Source organism: Arvicola amphibius, chromosome 1 (genome assembly GCF_903992535.2).
Source record: "Arvicola amphibius chromosome 1, mArvAmp1.2, whole genome shotgun sequence".
Taxonomy (NCBI): Eukaryota; Metazoa; Chordata; class Mammalia; order Rodentia; family Cricetidae; genus Arvicola; species Arvicola amphibius.
The window spans coordinates 98,416,423-98,433,623 of record NC_052047.1 but is presented as its reverse complement, the minus strand read 5'-3'; positions in this window follow the sequence as shown (position 1 = coordinate 98,433,623).

Genomic DNA, 17,201 nt, shown 5'->3' with positions numbered 1-17,201 from the left:
GAGAATGCCCCACTGAGGGGCTGGTGTCACGGGTAGGGCAGCATGGGTGTGCAGGTTCACACGGGTCCGTGAAATAAAGACTCAGAGACACTTGAGAATGCACCTAGCCTTTGCGGCTGCAGGGGGCTCAGCCTCTTTGGACTGAAGCCTTTCCCTTCTCCTATTGGCATTTTTATTTTTTCCTATGTTTATACTTTAGCTAGTAGATTTCCATATCTCAAACTGGAGTGTCCAAACTACATTGCCAAGTGCAAACACCTGATTTATGAGGTACCACGATTTTCTGGGTTTCCCCATAGCCAAGTCTGCCTAGGCTTTGTATCCATGGGAGCCTCTCAGACGAGATTCACACAGGGCAACAAAAGGTATCTATAACACAAAGGATGGCTTAGGGGCTGGGTGCTAAGCCGGAGCTACTCCAGGTACCTGTCCCAGCAGCAGGGCCAGCCCAGCGGAATTCTGTTACAGGCTGGAGGCGTGGTCAAGGTGGAGCCCGGCCTTTGCTCCAGAAGCAGTGAGACCTGGGACAGTGGAGCTGATATTTTAGGTGGACTAAAATCTAATGCAATAGCCAATATTTTTCACAGTCCCTGACAATATAATGTCTGAGGGTTAAGAAAGGTTTTGTGATGACAGCCAATGCTGCGGAAAGAAAGCCTGTCTGCAGATACCAAAAGAATAAAGTTCTGGTAAGTTCAAGTTCTATACAGTCACAAGGATGTGTCCCACACGGCAAAAACACAAACTCTGTACAGTCACAAGGGTGTGTCCCACGTGACAAAAACAAGATTTTCCACAGAGGCTCAAACATTCAATTGAATAACAGCATCAAGCAATAATGGATAATCTAAACAGAGTCACTCCTACCCTCTGCACCTGGGAGGAGCACAAAAACACATTCCTAGAATGACTCCATTTTTAAAAATGATTTATTTAACTTTTATTTTTATGTGCATTGGTGTGAAGGTGTCGGATCTCGTGGAACTGCATTTTCAGACAATTGTGAGCTGCTATGTGGGTGCTGGGAATTGAACCCAGGTCCTCTGGAATCAGTGCTCTTAACCGCTGAGCCATCTCTCCAGCCCTGAATGACTCCATTTTTGTTTTGCTTTGTTTGTTTGTTTTTTTGAGACAGGGTTTCTCTGTAGTTTTGGAGCCTGTCTTGGAATTTACTTTGTAGGCCAGGCTGGCCTTGAACTCATAGGGATCTACCTGCCTCTGCCTTCCAAGTGCTGGGATTAAAGGCATCCACCACAATCCGGTTAATTCTGTGTTTTGAAGAAAGGGAGTTCACAAGATTTCTCTGTTTTCTTGGAGTATACCTAAGCAGTCAGAATTTGTAGTAGGTGCTGCGGGCCGGCTTCCTGCCACCCGGCTCCTGGCCACCGGCTAGCTTATGCCCCAAAATAATTATACGGAAACTGTATTCTTTTAAACACTGCCTGGCCCATTAATTCCAGCCTCTTTCTCACATCTTGCTTTAACCCATTTCTAATAATCTGTGTAGCACCATGAAGTGGTGTCTTACCGGAAAGATTCTAGCGTAAGTCCATCTTGGGCTGGAGCTTCATCACATCTAGCTTCTCTCTGAGGAGAGGCACAGTGGTCTGACTAACTTAGGAGAGGCGTGGCAATTGTCTGAGCCATCTACCTCACTTCCTTCTTCCTGTTCTGTCTACTCCACCCACCTAAGGGCTGGCCAAGGCAGTTTCTTTATTAACAAATGAAATCAACAGATAGAAGACACACCTACATCAAGAATTCTGCTCCCATGACTCCATTCCTGGACTGTGTTCTGACAAGCCTGAGCAAGTTCTGTCTTCATCTTCTCACCCAGGCCCTCACCCCAACACCTCCCCTTTGTGGACTCTATTGTCAGTATTTAGGATCATAGACCAAGCTGATTTAAACTTTTGACGACCGGCTTCCACATCCTGAGTGCTCACACAATGGGCCAGCGCCACCACAGAAGGCTGGGAAGTGTTATTGTTTTGGCTAACTGTGCAGCTGAGAATCCGAGTGTGCCTTACTGAAACTGCGGGTGCCTGGTGAATATCAGTCAGGTGGTGTAAATTTGACCTGGATGAGCTGAGCATCGTTTCCGCTGTGAGGCAGAGGGATCACTTGCTGCACATTGTTGAATGATCTATGTATGCTGGAGACCCCGTGCGTGCCCAGGAGGAAGATCGGGAAGTGCTGCTGCGTGCAGGAAACGTGCAGTAGTGATTTGCACTCCAGGCCCAAGTTCTGCTGCAACGCCAATGTCTGCAGGTCTGGGACGGTTCTGTGCCTGGAGTGGCAGCCAGGGCTGGGAACCACTGTGCTGAGCCCCTTCACAACATTCTGTCCCTAAGGGAGCTGCTTCTGTCACTCAGATCACACTAGCCAATCAGAACTCCCAAGAGGAGTGCCAGTCAGAATGGGTGGGTAATTCCAGTTGCCACGCTGCAGCCTCCTGTGGCCCCAGATCTGAGGCACACTGTCATGTTCCGTGTTCTGCCCTTTGACCCGCTGCCAGGAGCTGTGGGGAGAGCGGGGCGAGCGGAATGCGCCATGGTGAGCGAGGGCCGGTATGGGGTCCTCCCGGGGCTGTGGGAACCCGCGACTGGACGCGGCTCCCCGTGAGGTCCCTGCCACGCCCCAGCTTGGGCGTCCTTTGAATGACGTCATCCCGAGACTGCAGTCGCAAACAACATGGGAAGCCGGAGCTGCTGCGTGGAAACTGATCTCATCATCCTGCAGGGAGGACATGCATCGCTCTCATCATCGCCTAGGAAGGCAGACTCGCCCGGGTTCCTCTAGCCTTCTAGAAGTTCTGCATTTGGCACTGAACATTCAGGTGTAGGATCCGTCTGCAGTTAGTTCTGTGCAGGGGGTAAAGTCTGTGTCATGAACACATCTGCGTGGGGATGCCAGGGTGGTTCAGTCACGTGTGCCAGTAAGGCCAGACTTACAGGATTACCTGGCCTCGTGTCAAAATTAACTAAATTTATTGTGACTTTCCTTCTAAGTTTTCTCTTAGCTGCTATTGATCTCTTTATTCTTTGTTCAGACAGTACAGACTTTACTGCAGTTGTGTGCGCAGATCGGAAGCCACACGGTGCAGTGTGGCTTTTATTCAGTCTCGTGCAGACCCCTTTTCATTCACGATGGCCCGCTTCATCATTTCCGATTGCTGACAGCAACAATTGTTAGACGTTTTGTTGGACTTCTGTTGAATCCATAATTCAGTTTTGTACTGAAATAATATTGAAGCTTCCTGTCCACGACTGTGGAATTTCTTTGAGTTCTTTGATTCTTTTAATTACAGATTTGTAGTTTTGGCTACAGGTATTTGTCACATTTCTGTGGATTTCTGGTTGTTTAATCTGTGGTGACAGATATGAGGGTAGGGTTTTCCTTCCTTCTTCCTTCCTTCCTCTTCCTTTTTTTTTTTAAGGCAGGGTTTCTCTGTAGCCCTGGCTGTCCTGGAACTCACTGTGTAGACCAGGCTGACATCGAACTCACAGAGATCCCCCTGGCTCTTCCTCCCAAGTGCTGGGATTAAAGGTGTGTGCCATGACAACCTGGCTGGGGGCGGTAGTGTTTTTAATTTACTAAATCTATTTCATGTGTATAAGTGATTCTTGCATGTGTGTGTTTGGTGCCTGCAGAAGGCAGAAGGAGGCATCAGACCCCTGCAACAGCATCTAGGATGCTCATTGGCAGCAGTTTCTCCAGCTTATGTAGTCTGTTCTTTTGGCTCCTTTGGGAAGTGTATTTCCCAAGATTGGCTCTTTAGGCCGATGAAAATTCACATGAGTCTTTGAATTTTAAGGATTTTAGAGTATTAGGAGCTTCCTTTGATACCTAGCTATTTGTTGAAGGCACATGGCTAACTAAATTCTTCAGTTGTTCAGAGAAGTCATTAAGTTTGTCAGGTAAAACAATGTGTCAAAAATCAATGAATGTGGCCTTTTCATCTGTGAGGTCCTTGGATCCCCCAACACAGTCTGCTTCAGGGCGGAGGGGATCTGAGAGAGGGTCAACCAAGAAAAACTCCCAAGTACACAGTCAGCCACAGCAAAGATTGGACCAAGATGCCAAGACTCTGCTGGCCTCATTTGAAGGAAGAGATGGGATAGGTGACAATGCAAGAATTCCTCCAACATCCTGAAAAGCAACATGACAACACCAGGATCCAGTGACCATGCAACAGGAAGACGTGAACATCCTAACCCAGAAGAAGTAGAAGAAATCTACTTTAAACGTAACCTTATGAAAATGATGGAGACCCTTAAGTGAAAAACTCCCTTAAAGAAATGGAAGAGAAGACAAACAAAATGTTAAGAAGAAATTAATAAATCCCCCAAAGATACCCAAGAAAACTAAGAAAAAGCAATCAAACAGGTAAAGGAAACAGTTTAAGACTTGAAGACCGAAGTGGAGGAAATTAAAAAAAACACAAACCGAGGGATGGCTGGATATGGAAAAGCTGGGTATATGAACAGGAACTACAGAGACAAGTATAACCAACAGAATACAAGATATAGAAGAAAGAATTTCAGGCACTGAAGATACTATAGAGGAAATAGACTCATTGATCAAAGAAAACATTGAATCCAACAAATTCTTAACACAAAACATCCAAGAAATCTGGGACACCATGAAAAGACCAAACCTAAGAATAACAGGGGTAGAAGAAGGAGAAAAACTCCAGCTCAAAGGCCCAGAAAATATATTTAACAAAATTATAGAAGAAAACTTTCCCAACCTAAAGAAGGATATTCCTATGAAGGTACAAGAAGCTTACAGAACACCAAATAATCTGGATCTCCTCGTCATATAATAATCAAAACACAAAACATACAGAATAAAGAAAGAATATTAAGACTGGACTGCTTAACTGGACATGCAGAACTCACAGAGAAATGACTGCTGAACTTGCCTAAAGGTGAGATGGTCCTTCGGGGTTCCTGCTTCATGAAAGAGTCTGCAAGACATTCTGCAGGATACAGAAGAAAGTGACTGGCAAGCTGCCAATATAGGCAGCCCTGTCTTTGAAAATTCCTACTTCATGGGAAAGTCTGCTGGTTACTATGGGCCTGTAGGCTGAAGATAGGTGCCCCAACAGCACAAAAGAACTTTGGGTGACTGTCTAGGCAGCTAAATATCTGTCAATTCTAGAATTTTGGAAGTTGCTTACAATGCACTTCCTGTTTATTTGGGTAATATAACCTTCTGAGGTCTTTGATGGGGTTGAAGAATTTATAGTTATAGTTTTCCTTAGTTATGATAAAAGATAAAGTAGTTATAAGTATTATAACTGTAATTCTTAGTTGATACCTGTTTTGTTATATGTAATTTTAGTATGTTAAAGTTAAAGCCTTCCTTTTTTTTGGTGTTTATAGACCATATTTTCTTTATTCCTTTATCCAATGATGGATGCTTACATTGCTTCCATATCTTACTTCTAGCAAATAGTTTTTTTTTTAAATTTTTTTATTTTTTTATATTTAAAAATTTCCATCTCCTCCCCTCCTCCTCCCCCTTCCTTCCCCTCCTCCTTCCCTTCCCTCCCCTCCTCCTCCCCCTTCCCTCCCCTCCTCCTCCCCCTTCCCTCCCCTCCCCTCCACCCATACCTCCCTTCCCTCCCTCTCCAGGCCAAGGAACCATCAGGGTTCCCTACTCTATGTTGAGACCAAGGTCCTCCCAACTCCCCCAAGGTCCAGGAAGGTGATCGACCAAGCTGAGAAGGCTCCCACAGAGCCCGTCCATGCAGAAGAATCAGAGCCCAGAGCCATTGTCCTTTGCTTCTCAGTCAGCCCCCACTGTTGGCCACATTCAGAGAGACGGGTTTGGTCGCATGATCCATCAGTCCCATTCCAACTGGAGTTGGTGACCTCCCATTAGTTCTGTCCCACTGTCTCCATGAGTGAACGCACCCCTCACATTCCTGACTTTCTTTCTCATGTTCTCTCTCCTTCTGTTCCTCATCAGGACCTTGGGAGCTCAGTCCAGTGCTCCAATGTGGGGCTCAGTCATTTTCTTCATCTATCGCCAGGTGGAGGTTCTATTAAAGCCTTCCTTTTTGTTTAAAGAGAAAAGGGGAAATGGTGTAGGAGGTCCTTCTGTTTGTGTGTTGTTTTCATTGGTTAATGAATAAAGAAACTGCCTTGGCCTAGTTGATGGGGCAGAACTTAGGTAAAGGGGGAAGACAGAACTGAATGCTGGGAGGAAGAAAGGCGGAGAAGAGAGACGCCATGGAGCTGCCAGAGACAGACATGCCGAATCTTTCTCAGTAAGCCACTGCCACATGGCGATACACAGATTAAGAGAAATGGGTTAAACTGAGATGTAAGAGTTAGCCAATAAGAGGCTAGAGCTCTTCAGAGAGGGGCCATTGAGGTAGCCAGACAGGCTCATTAAATTTTCATGTAATTTTAATAGGTTGTATTTTTTTCAATGGCCCCTATGAAGAACACAATCCATGTTTATGAGTTTGTCCTTGTGGGAACACAGGGTCAAAACCTCTTGCGAATCTTTTACTAGTATTTTTCATTTTTGGTACCCCATTCTCATCATTGGCCATCAGGTTTTGAAGAACAGTTAGCATTAGAGGTGGGAATGGAGATCTCTGCATTAACTTCTTGTAGAACGTCTTTCCCCCAAAGATTAACGAGAACATAGGTAACAAAGGTTATAGAACTGCCGTTATGCCTTCTGGACATACTCTTTGTAATTTTGTAGCACTTATTTTAATATCCTTAGAGTTAATACTTCCCAAACCTATCAGGGTTGAATGTACCTCTGTAATAGTCCATCCAGGTACCCTCCTTCTATGGTTATAATGGAGACATCAGTTCCAGAATCAATTAATCCTGTAAAAGTGTTTATTCTTTTAGTTAAATACAATAATGGTTTGTCATTTTCCTTCAGTGACGTGCTTAAAGATACAGTTTTATACTGCTGAATCGTTCCTCATAAAGCTAAGCACATGGTTCCACAAAGGGACCACATGAGGCAATAATAATAAAGTGCAATATTTCTCCTGCTTTATATTGACAATTTGTGGGCACTGTGATCATGGTAGCAATTTCCCCTGTAGAATCTTCATCAGTGACTCCAGTATGGTTCCTGTCATGGATAAGCTACTGTAATCCAATAAAATTTGTAACAGGAAGAGTGGGCCTGTTTTTGGTCCAGCCACCTGGCTAGCATACACCCGAAATAATCACATAGAAACTGTATTCATTTAAACACTGCCTAGCCCATTGGTTCTAACTTCTTATTGGCTAAGTCTAACATCTTAATTTAACCCAATTCCATTAATCTGTGTATTGCCACCTGACTGTGGCTTACCAGCAAGATTCTAACCAGTGTCCGTCCCAGGCAGGAGATCCATGGCATCTGCCTGACTCTGCTCTTCTTCCCAGCATTCAGTTCCATCTACTCTGCCTATCTAAGTTCTGCCCTATCAAAAGGCCAAGGCAGTTTCTTTATTCAACCAGTGAAAGCAACACATAGACAGAAGAACCTCCTGCACCAAAAAGTTCCACTGTTCTTGGCCATACAGGTTGCTGATATCCTGTGTGTAACTTAAAAGCACATTGAAGAGGGGAAACACAATAACTTTAGGGCAGGAATATCAATAGAAGCATTTTCTTGTGTACCAGCTTTTCATGAAAGAAGAGACTGATTATATCCTAAAGTTGGCAGAAACGTTATTGGTTTTTGCCTTTAATCCCTTTAATATAATTCCTTCTTTCCTTGGCTGGCATTGTAATGGTTGCTAGGCACTGCTGTCCGTATCATAATTAGATGATTATTCCTTTGCCCAGTGCTTTCCGTTCTTGCACTTAGGGCGTAAGCCATGACCTCACAGATTATGAGCACTCATTTGTTGTAAGGGCCGTTTACATTGTTCCTTTAAGTGACCAGGTCGGCCATAATTCAGACACTTTGCTGATATCTGCCTTTGAGCAGTGTGGGTTTCTAAAGCAGCTAAGTTTGTTCTATGTTTGTAATTCTACATATTTCTACATCACTTCAGATGTCCATCCCATTTCCTGTCTCTCTGAGGTCTGACTAATCCTGGCCAAACTTCACTGACATTATCAAAAGCCAGCTGCTTTAATAACTCTCAAATTGGCTCGCCTCTTACTGTTTCTCAATGGCATCCTCAAGTATCCCCATGACTTCAGCATAAGGCTCAGAGGGACTTTGTATAAATTTTACATAAGTAAAACTGAAGTCAGATTAGGTGTCGGTTCTCATCCAGGCGGCCATGTCTAACATGTGGGAGGGCTGCAGAACGTTTATTATTCAACAGATTATCTGTCAATGCCCATTTGCCAATTCCTGTCAGCATTTCATATGTGGCATTTCCAAGATTACCATTTAGCCTCAGTTGTCTAACCTTTTTATGAGCTTCATCTGTGTGTCAGATTTGCCACTGAAGAATTTGGAAGCAGCTGAGAACCATTTTAGATATTATATGAAAATCATATGACCACCACTGTGCACCATTGCTCCAACCAAAAAGATATTTGTAACAATATGGAACATTAGATCCATAGGAAGCACAAGCTGTTTTAAAATCTGTCATTTTATCCATGTCTAACCCCTGATGAACATTTTGATTTGGCTAAAAGTGTACAGGAGAAACCAAGCACAGCTCGTGTGGCCAGGAGGTACTAGTAACCAGTTCCTCTTCCCTGCCACACCACAGCTTGTCTAGGTTGTCAATTAAGCTTTTCCATAGGATCCCAAATCCTCCTCAAAAACTGGAGAGGCTGCAAGATTATATTGATTATTAAATTCTTCAGTCCATGCGCTGAGGTAATTTTCAGCCGCTAGAGGGTGCACGTGTTTAAAGCCGTCTTCAGGAAGGCGCCGAGGGAAGCGTCACACGCAGCTGTCAGTGGTGCTGTTTCTACTTTCAATTTTCCCTGAATGGGGAAAAACCTCTTCTTTTTTTTTTTTTTTTTTTTTTTTTTTTGCTACTTCTAGCAATTTAAAAGTTCGATCATCCAATTTATATTCATTTAAGTAATTACCCAACTCTTCCTCATGGTCCCTATACTCATTATCTTCTTAAGTATTTTGATAACAGTCTGAATGACCAATTGACCCCAAGTTAAATGTTGATCTTTCCACCTTGTTCATATGCCTTTTCAATCTTCTTTTGGACCCTACCCCATTCTTCTTCATCTAAAGATTTTTCTTCTCAAAGCCAGGGGTTATAATCATAAACAACTGGCAATCAATCTAATAGACATGATTTTAATACTTGTGCTCTCCTTTCCTTATCTACAAGCCACGTGGTGGTGGTGCACGCCTTTAATCCCAGCACTGGGAGGCAGAGGCAGGCGGATCTCTGTGAGTTCAAGGCCAGCCTGGGCTACAGAGTGATTCCCAGGACATCCAGGATTGTTACAGAGAAACCCTGTGTAGAAAAATAAAATCAAAACAAATAAACAAACAAAAATATGCACAAGCTCAATATAAAGCAGAGTCTTCCATGGCTTCTGCCCCATTATCCTCAGTCAGGGTCTTAAGTTCATACACAACTCTGGGTTCCTGTTCCATGTGCCACTTGGCACCAACCTACATGTGGTGGGACCTGGTATAATGGAGCTGATAAATGAGGCAGACTAAAGTCACATTCAATAGCCAACTTTATTCAGAGCCTGGGACAATTTATACTCTGAGGGTCAAGAAAGGTCACATGAGTAATTTTTTCATGAGTTCAACTGCGTACAATTGCAAGGACAAGTCACAAGTGGCAAAACCATGTTTTCCCATACAGGCATGTAATGGATAGTTTAAACATTTAATCGAATAACAACAGCAATGAGAAATCTGAATAAACTCACGCCCACCTGCTGCGCTGGAGAGAAGCATGAAAACAGTTCAAGAAGAATTCTGTTTTGAAGAAATGTAGGTCACAAGCCTCTTGTCCTGTTCTCTTGGAGTTCTAACAAGCACTCAGCGTTCTTCTCACATGACTCCATCCGTGAGTCTTGTTCCACCAATACACCCAAATATACATGAAGAAAGCCCCTTTTACAAAATGCGCGCGCGCGCACACACACACACACACACACACACACACACACACAGGTCTGTATTGTAAAACAAGCTTTCTTCGTGTATCTGTTAGTTTTTCAGAAAATCAGAATAATTTAATTTAGGTACACACACACACATGTAAATATATCTTTACACCATTTGTTCAGCTTGTGCCCAAGGAAGCAAGAAAAGTGCACCATCCCTTCCAGAGCCGGAATTATAGGTAGTTCTTAGTCATCTGACATGAGTGCTAGGAACCAAAGATGGGTTCTGTAGGGCACTATTAGGAGGTGTGGCTTTGTTGGAGCAAGTGTGCTACTGTGGGTGTGGGCTTTGATGTCTCACAGGTGCTTAAGTCACACCCAGTGTCTGTTTACTTCTTGTTGCTTGCCAATCAAGACAGCACCATGTCTGCCTGTACACCTCCATGCTGTAACATGATGATAATGAGCTAAACCTTGGAACTTTACGCTAGCCCCAAATAAATGTCTTCCTTATAAGAGTCACTGCAGTCATGGTGTCTGTTCACAGCAACAGAAGCCCATAATAAGACAGGTCCCTAACTGCAACACTATGTCCAGAAATATGTCCTTATAGTGCAGAAGATGAAGGTGCCCCATTACTCCTTATACCTTCTATCATTTGGAAGTAAAGAAAGTCCCTGCTGCTTTGTCACTGATGCATTAAATGGATTTCTAGCGCTCTGTGAACGGCCTTAGCGTATTGCTTCTTATTGTTAACACAGTCCTTTTGATGTGAGTGGATACAGTGAAAGTTTTAGTTGAGTAGAGATGAGTCCAGATGATATTAGAAAATTTTCCATAATGTGCTTTGCTGTTTTTTGAATTTTCGAGACAGGATCTGTCTACATAGCCATGGCTGTTTTGGAACTCACTATGTGGACCAGACAGGTGTCAAGCTCACAGAGATTTGCCTTCCTCTGTCTCCAAAATGCTGGGATTACAACCATGCACCATTACACTCAGCTGAGATGTTTCTTTTCTTTTCTTTCTTTTTTTGGAAATCTATTTATTATGTATACAGTATTCTCAGTATTCTGTCTGCATGTATGCCCGCAGGCCAGAAGAGGGCACCAGATCTCATTACAGATAGTTGTGAGCCACCATATGGTTGCTGGGAACTGAACCTTTGGAAGGGCAGGCTCTTAACCACTGAGCAATCTCTCCAGCCCTAGCTGAGATTTTTTTTTTAAAGTGAACTATATTCGAATCATAGAATCAAAGGATAATGAAAATTTTAAATAGGAACCATCACTGTTTGGCTGAATAGTGATATTTCTTGAAATTCTACAATGTATTAATTTCAGCTACTAACTCTTCTATGTTCTAAATATTTTGGTAAATTCATTTTGTTAACCTCTACTTTTTAAAGTTTTTTTTTTTTCAAGACAGGGTTTCTCCGTAGCTTTGGAGCCTGTCCTGGAGCTAGCTCTTGTAGACCAGGCTGGCCTTGAACACATAGAGATCTGTCCTGAGTGCTGGGATTAAAGGTGTGTGCCACCACCAGCAGCCTGGCAATAGATGGTTGTGAGCCACAATGTGGCTGGTAGGAACTGAACTCGGAACCACTGGAAGAACAGCCAGGGCTCTTAATCTCTGAGCCATCTCTCCAACCCTTTTTTAAAGTTTTGACTGTAGTGTGGAGCAGTGGGCAGGCCTGCTTTTCATCCTGCCCGGCTCCCGGCCACCAGCTAGCTTATGCCCCGAAATAACAACACACAAATTGTATTCTTTTAAACACTGCCTGGCCCATTATTTTCAGCCTCTTACTCACATCTTGACTAACCCATATCTAATAATCTGTGTAACACCACGAGCGGTGTCTTACCGGGAAAGGATTCAGCATGTCTGACCTGTCGGTTGGCTTCATGGCATCTCTCTCCTTGAGGAGAGGCATGACAGTCTGCTCCAGAGAGCAGAGGCATGGCGATTTATTAACTTAGGAGAGGTGTGGCATCTAACTGAGCCATCTACCTCACTTCCTTCTTCCTGTTCTGTCTACTCCACCCACCTAAGGGCTGGCCAAGGCAGTTTATTAGCCAATGAGAATCCTCCATCATTTGACTGTGTGTATGCACCTGCGTCATGGTGATCATTTACCAGCCAGAGGACAGTTTACAGGTGTCTATTCTCTCATTCCTCTATGTGAGTTCTAGAGAACTCACTGATGCAGTCAACTTTGACAGCAAGAGCTCAAAAGGCTTGTACCCAGAGTGGCAGAAAATATACTTATTAAAGGAAGAATAATAAATAAAAGGTTTCAACATTGCATTCACAAAGTTTAAATTTTCATTCCTCATGCATATGTGGTAGTGGGATTAAGGTCTACACCACAACAACCATCTTGACTCTTATAAACTGTCCCTATTACTAAGCTTTGGTAAGTCACAACAAGTATATGAGTACCAGTAGCTTCACTGTGGACGGCATGTTTATAAAAGGTCTTGGACATACAATAAGCATGGCTTTTATGACATTCGAATGATACGAAACTAAGTGGAGGGACAGTTGTACAACATGGCTCACATTGGGCTATGATTAAAATTGTGACCACTGTTAAGGTGTTGTTGTCTTCTCTTGTTCCTAGAGGAATGCCTTGCAAACATGGATCAGCTCCTAACACCGAGGAACATGGTGTTGTAAGAATTTAATAATTACCATAGAGCTGTGCTTATTAACACTGACATTTTCCCTTAAAAGTAAAGGGTGCATTAAAATTTCCACATTTATGTCAGCTAGTTCATAAAAATTACCTTGTATGTCTTTAGAACATTTGCCATGTCCTTTGATTTTGTGGTCTTCCCATTTGGAGTACCAGAAAATGTATGATAGATTATTAGAAATTATGCAAATTCTCAGACTGAGGGCCATTGATCAGTATTCTGTAACTGTGGAAAGTCACTTTTTCTCTTGTTCATGGAGACCCCACTCAATGCATTGAAACAATGCCCAATCTAAAAAGAGGAATCTTACTTGAGGCTTCAAAGGATGTCACAACTGGTCAAGCAAGGCCTTTGACTGAACCTCACATTGATGGAGAACTGGCAAAAGATGGGTGTAGGAGCCTGAGGTCCTTTCAAGCCCACATGACACCTGAGGGTCAGTTGCACAACTGGACTTGACAGTAAAGAAGGAAAATTACTTTTGGTCACCTGCATAGTCTTCAGCACTCAGTAGGAAAGATTAAACACAGACTAAGGGGATTGGTAACAACCCAAGGGACCACACTCCACAGACAGTAAGTGTAAGTCTACAGGAGATGTTACTTAGACAAATACATCTCACCAATATTTACTTCTTCATAAAAAGATGTTTCCTAGATGTAAGACAACATACTTAGGATCACTGAAGCATCTGCCTACAGCTAAGGGAGACTAGCCATTATTGTTTTAACATAAACATGAAATGGTGGTAAATATCTCTTCTCTCCCTATTTAGAAGTCACATGGGAAGGGCATCATGCTGACTTTTAGCTCATGCAAGAACTTTCAAAGGGTGTGAAAGCTGTTGGTGGGTTCATTGCTCTGGAGAATAACCCTAGTAGCTAAAGGAAAACCAGGAGTTTAAGGGAAGGGGCTCTTAGGAGCCTATCAATATAGTCTAATATACTTTGGACATTTTAATCCTTCAAGATACCAGCCAAAGACCTCCTTTCTCTACATCTGACAGATGGGATCTTGTTAAAAATGACCTCTGGTAGCCGGGCGGTGTTGGCGCACGCCTTTAATTCCAGCACTCGGGAGGCAGAGGCAGATGGATCTCTCTGAGTTCGTGGCTAGCCTGGTCTACAAGAGCTAGTTCCAGGACAGGCTCCAAAGCCACAGAGAAACCCTGTCTCGAAAATCTCCCCCCCCCCCCAAGAAAAAGGACCTCTGGTGTAGTGCGCCAATACTGCCACCTGACACGCCAAATACAGATGGGAGAAGCCAGATCAGTTGTTGTTCCAATCCCGGTATGGGTACTTCTAAAGTCTGACCATTGCTAAATGATAAAAGAGATAAGTTCACCACCTTGCCTAGAATAAAAACCAAGTGCAGTTTCTCTCTAGAGGAGGAGAATAAGTTCTAGAACAAAAGTAAAGTGTGCATTGTTCAGGAACTCCAAGTGGAATGGTGGTCTTTTTCTTTGCCACCTTGAACTTATTTCTAACATGCTCAGACACAAAACAATTTTCAAGGATGACCTAACACCTGAATCCTGCCACATAGCCTACTGCACATGAGTTGCAATCTGACTGATCACATGTATTCTGGGAAAAGCTATGTGGCTCAGATACTCAAGATTAGCAGCACAGCAGACAAACCAGACTAGAAGAGAATCCTGGAAAGAACCATGGTGCTGCTCACTGGTGCTCAAAGCACACGGCCTGCTCAGAGACCCTTTTTGGCAAGGGCCACTCAAAAGAAGTAAAAGGGAAGCCATGGCTGCTCCTAGGTCTGTTGGAAAAGGTTTATTGTAGATAAAAGGGATAGCATAGCTAGAGGCAGAGGCCTCTGGGAGAGTCCAGAGTGGGCATGAGACATGCGAGGAGGCGTGGAGAGGAGAGCCAGGAGAGTAGAGGATTGATGAGAAACCAGGTAACCAACATGGCTGAATTACATAGGGAAGGGTAGTTGGGCCAGGGGATGTCAGTCACACTCTGTAACAGGTAGCGACTGAGGGCGCTGGGAGAACCTGGCAGCCAGCTGTACTTTGATATGTTTAATAGGCACCTCAGCCTTTTGTCCTGGGTTTAATACCTAACTTCCCAGCATTTCTGTTGATAATAAATGGTAAGAGTGGTGCGGTCTTTTCTATGACTACTTTCTGCTGGCATTGGGGCATTGTTCTTCTTTCTGCTGGCATTGGGGCATTGTTCTTCTTTCTGCTGGCATTGGGGCATTGTTCTTCTTTCTGCTGGCATTGGGGCATTGTTCTTCTTTCTGCTGGCATTGGGGCATTGTTCTTCTTTCTGCTGGCATTGGGGCATTGTTCTTCTTTCTGCTGGCATTGGGGCATTGTTCTTCGGGACCTACAAAAGCTGGAATGCTGGCCATGTCCAGTAAGAACAGGCTGTTTTACTTACTGTCCAGGTTCTGAGACCATCTGGGGCTAGGCAAGTGCAGTCCCCATTGAAGAAGTCTGTGAGGCTGGACCACCTGGGGCTAGCCACTCTTCAACTATCTGGGATGCTGATTCTGAGGGAACACCTGGGGCTGGCAAGTTGCTGGTGCTGTTTGCAGTTTATTTTAAATATGCTGGGAGAAAAAAAAACAAAAAAAATATGCTGGGAGAGACAGACTAGGGACAGAAGGTAAAGTTAAGGAATTTAGGGGAAAGTTTTCATCCAGAGTATATATTTGAAACTTCCAGGCTCATGGTGCTGGTATTTGGGGGAGGGGAGTCCCAACACTAGGGAAGAGGCAAAGGGAGAGATTCTACCCTCAGGAATAGGGAGGTGATGGAACTAATCTTATCTGGAGTTCATTTGACCTGCCAGAGGTGGATCCAAGTCAACACCCTGAAATTTACAAGAATTTTTTCAGTTTACAAAAAAGATAGAAAAATTTTAGATGTTAGCACTACCACTGTTTGTAATCTGTAACTCAAATCCACATTGTAGAAAAGGCAGCAGACTCATGCCTTTGAGACATAACAAAAGCTTGGGGACCTAAAAATGATTCTAGATTAAAAGCATTAACACTCTGCCCAGAGGGATGGATATATGTATTTGACAGATTTCTTTTAATACAAGTGAAAAGCACTTTTAAGTCTACACACAGGAGACAACCAAAGCAAATTTAACACCTTGAGCTTATGACTGATGAGAGTGCTCTGTGCTTTCCCAGCTTGTCAGAACTCCATTGATGGATGTTGAAATTTTAAACAGTACAAGTTTTAGTATAAGCATAGCATAGAGGGGGAAAGAAATCTGAAACAGTTTGTTGCCTTTGTAACTTGTACACTTGGGCTTTCATAGCCTCAGATCTGTGCATACTGTGGTGATTTGAAAATATAAAGGCTCCAACAGGCTCACAGGGAGTGGCACTATTGGGAAATGTGGCTGTGCTGGAGGAAGTGTGTTACTGAGGGTGGGTTCTGAGGTCTCAGATGGTCACTACTGGCCAGTGTGTCACTATGTCTTCCTGCTGCCTGCTGATCTGGATTTAGAACTCTTAGGTGCCTCTCTGGCACCATGTCTGCCCACATGCCAACCTCCATGATGATAATGGACTAAACCTCTGGACTATAAACTGGCCCCAACTAAATGTTTCCTTTATAAGAGTTGACATGGTCATAGTGCCTCTTCACAGCAATAGGAACCTTAATTAACTAAGACAGAAGTTGGTACTAAGGACTGGGGTATTCCTATAATAAATAGGACAGACCTTGCTTTTGTTTGGATGAGCATAAACATTGGGACTTTGGGTTAAAAAGCAGTTGAATGCTTTAAGTGCTGATTCTAGCAGGAACATGGAAGACAGTGCTGAGGGTGATTTGGACTATGGGTTGCTGGCTCGAGAGGTTTCAGAGGAGACTATTAATATATGACCTAGAGATCATTCTAGAGAACAGCTTGAATGAGACCCATATGATTAGCAGTTCTGCTACCTTATAAGCTTATATGTGTTTTTAATAGGACTACTAATGTAATGATGCCTTATGCAAATGGGAAGAGATTTGAATCCAAAGAATTAAATACAATCCCTTCTTCAGATGGATGAATGAGTCTATTATGGACCCAAGGTTGAATCATAAACACTTTAGTAAAGATAACAGGAGCTGGATCCATTCAACCTACAAGTTGAAGTAGAGGAACGTAAATCCAATACACCTGTTCAGAGGCACTTACCACAGATGCACAGGTCAAAGCAGGTCATATCACCAGGAAAAATTCAGGTGACATAGGGTTCTGTGTATTTCATGGGATAACTACTCCATTTGTGTATAGGGCCTTAACTTGGTCTCTGGTGGGTAGACATGAATACTGATGGTATGCTCAGTGTCTGCTTTGCCCTTTAGATGGAGGTTGGCTATCTTTCTGATGACTTCCACGATCTTCTTACCCTCTACCATTGTCCTTGATGGCTAGGAGCCAGAGAAGCTGAAGAGGAATCTGTAATGATTCAGTGCATAAATTGCTAATGA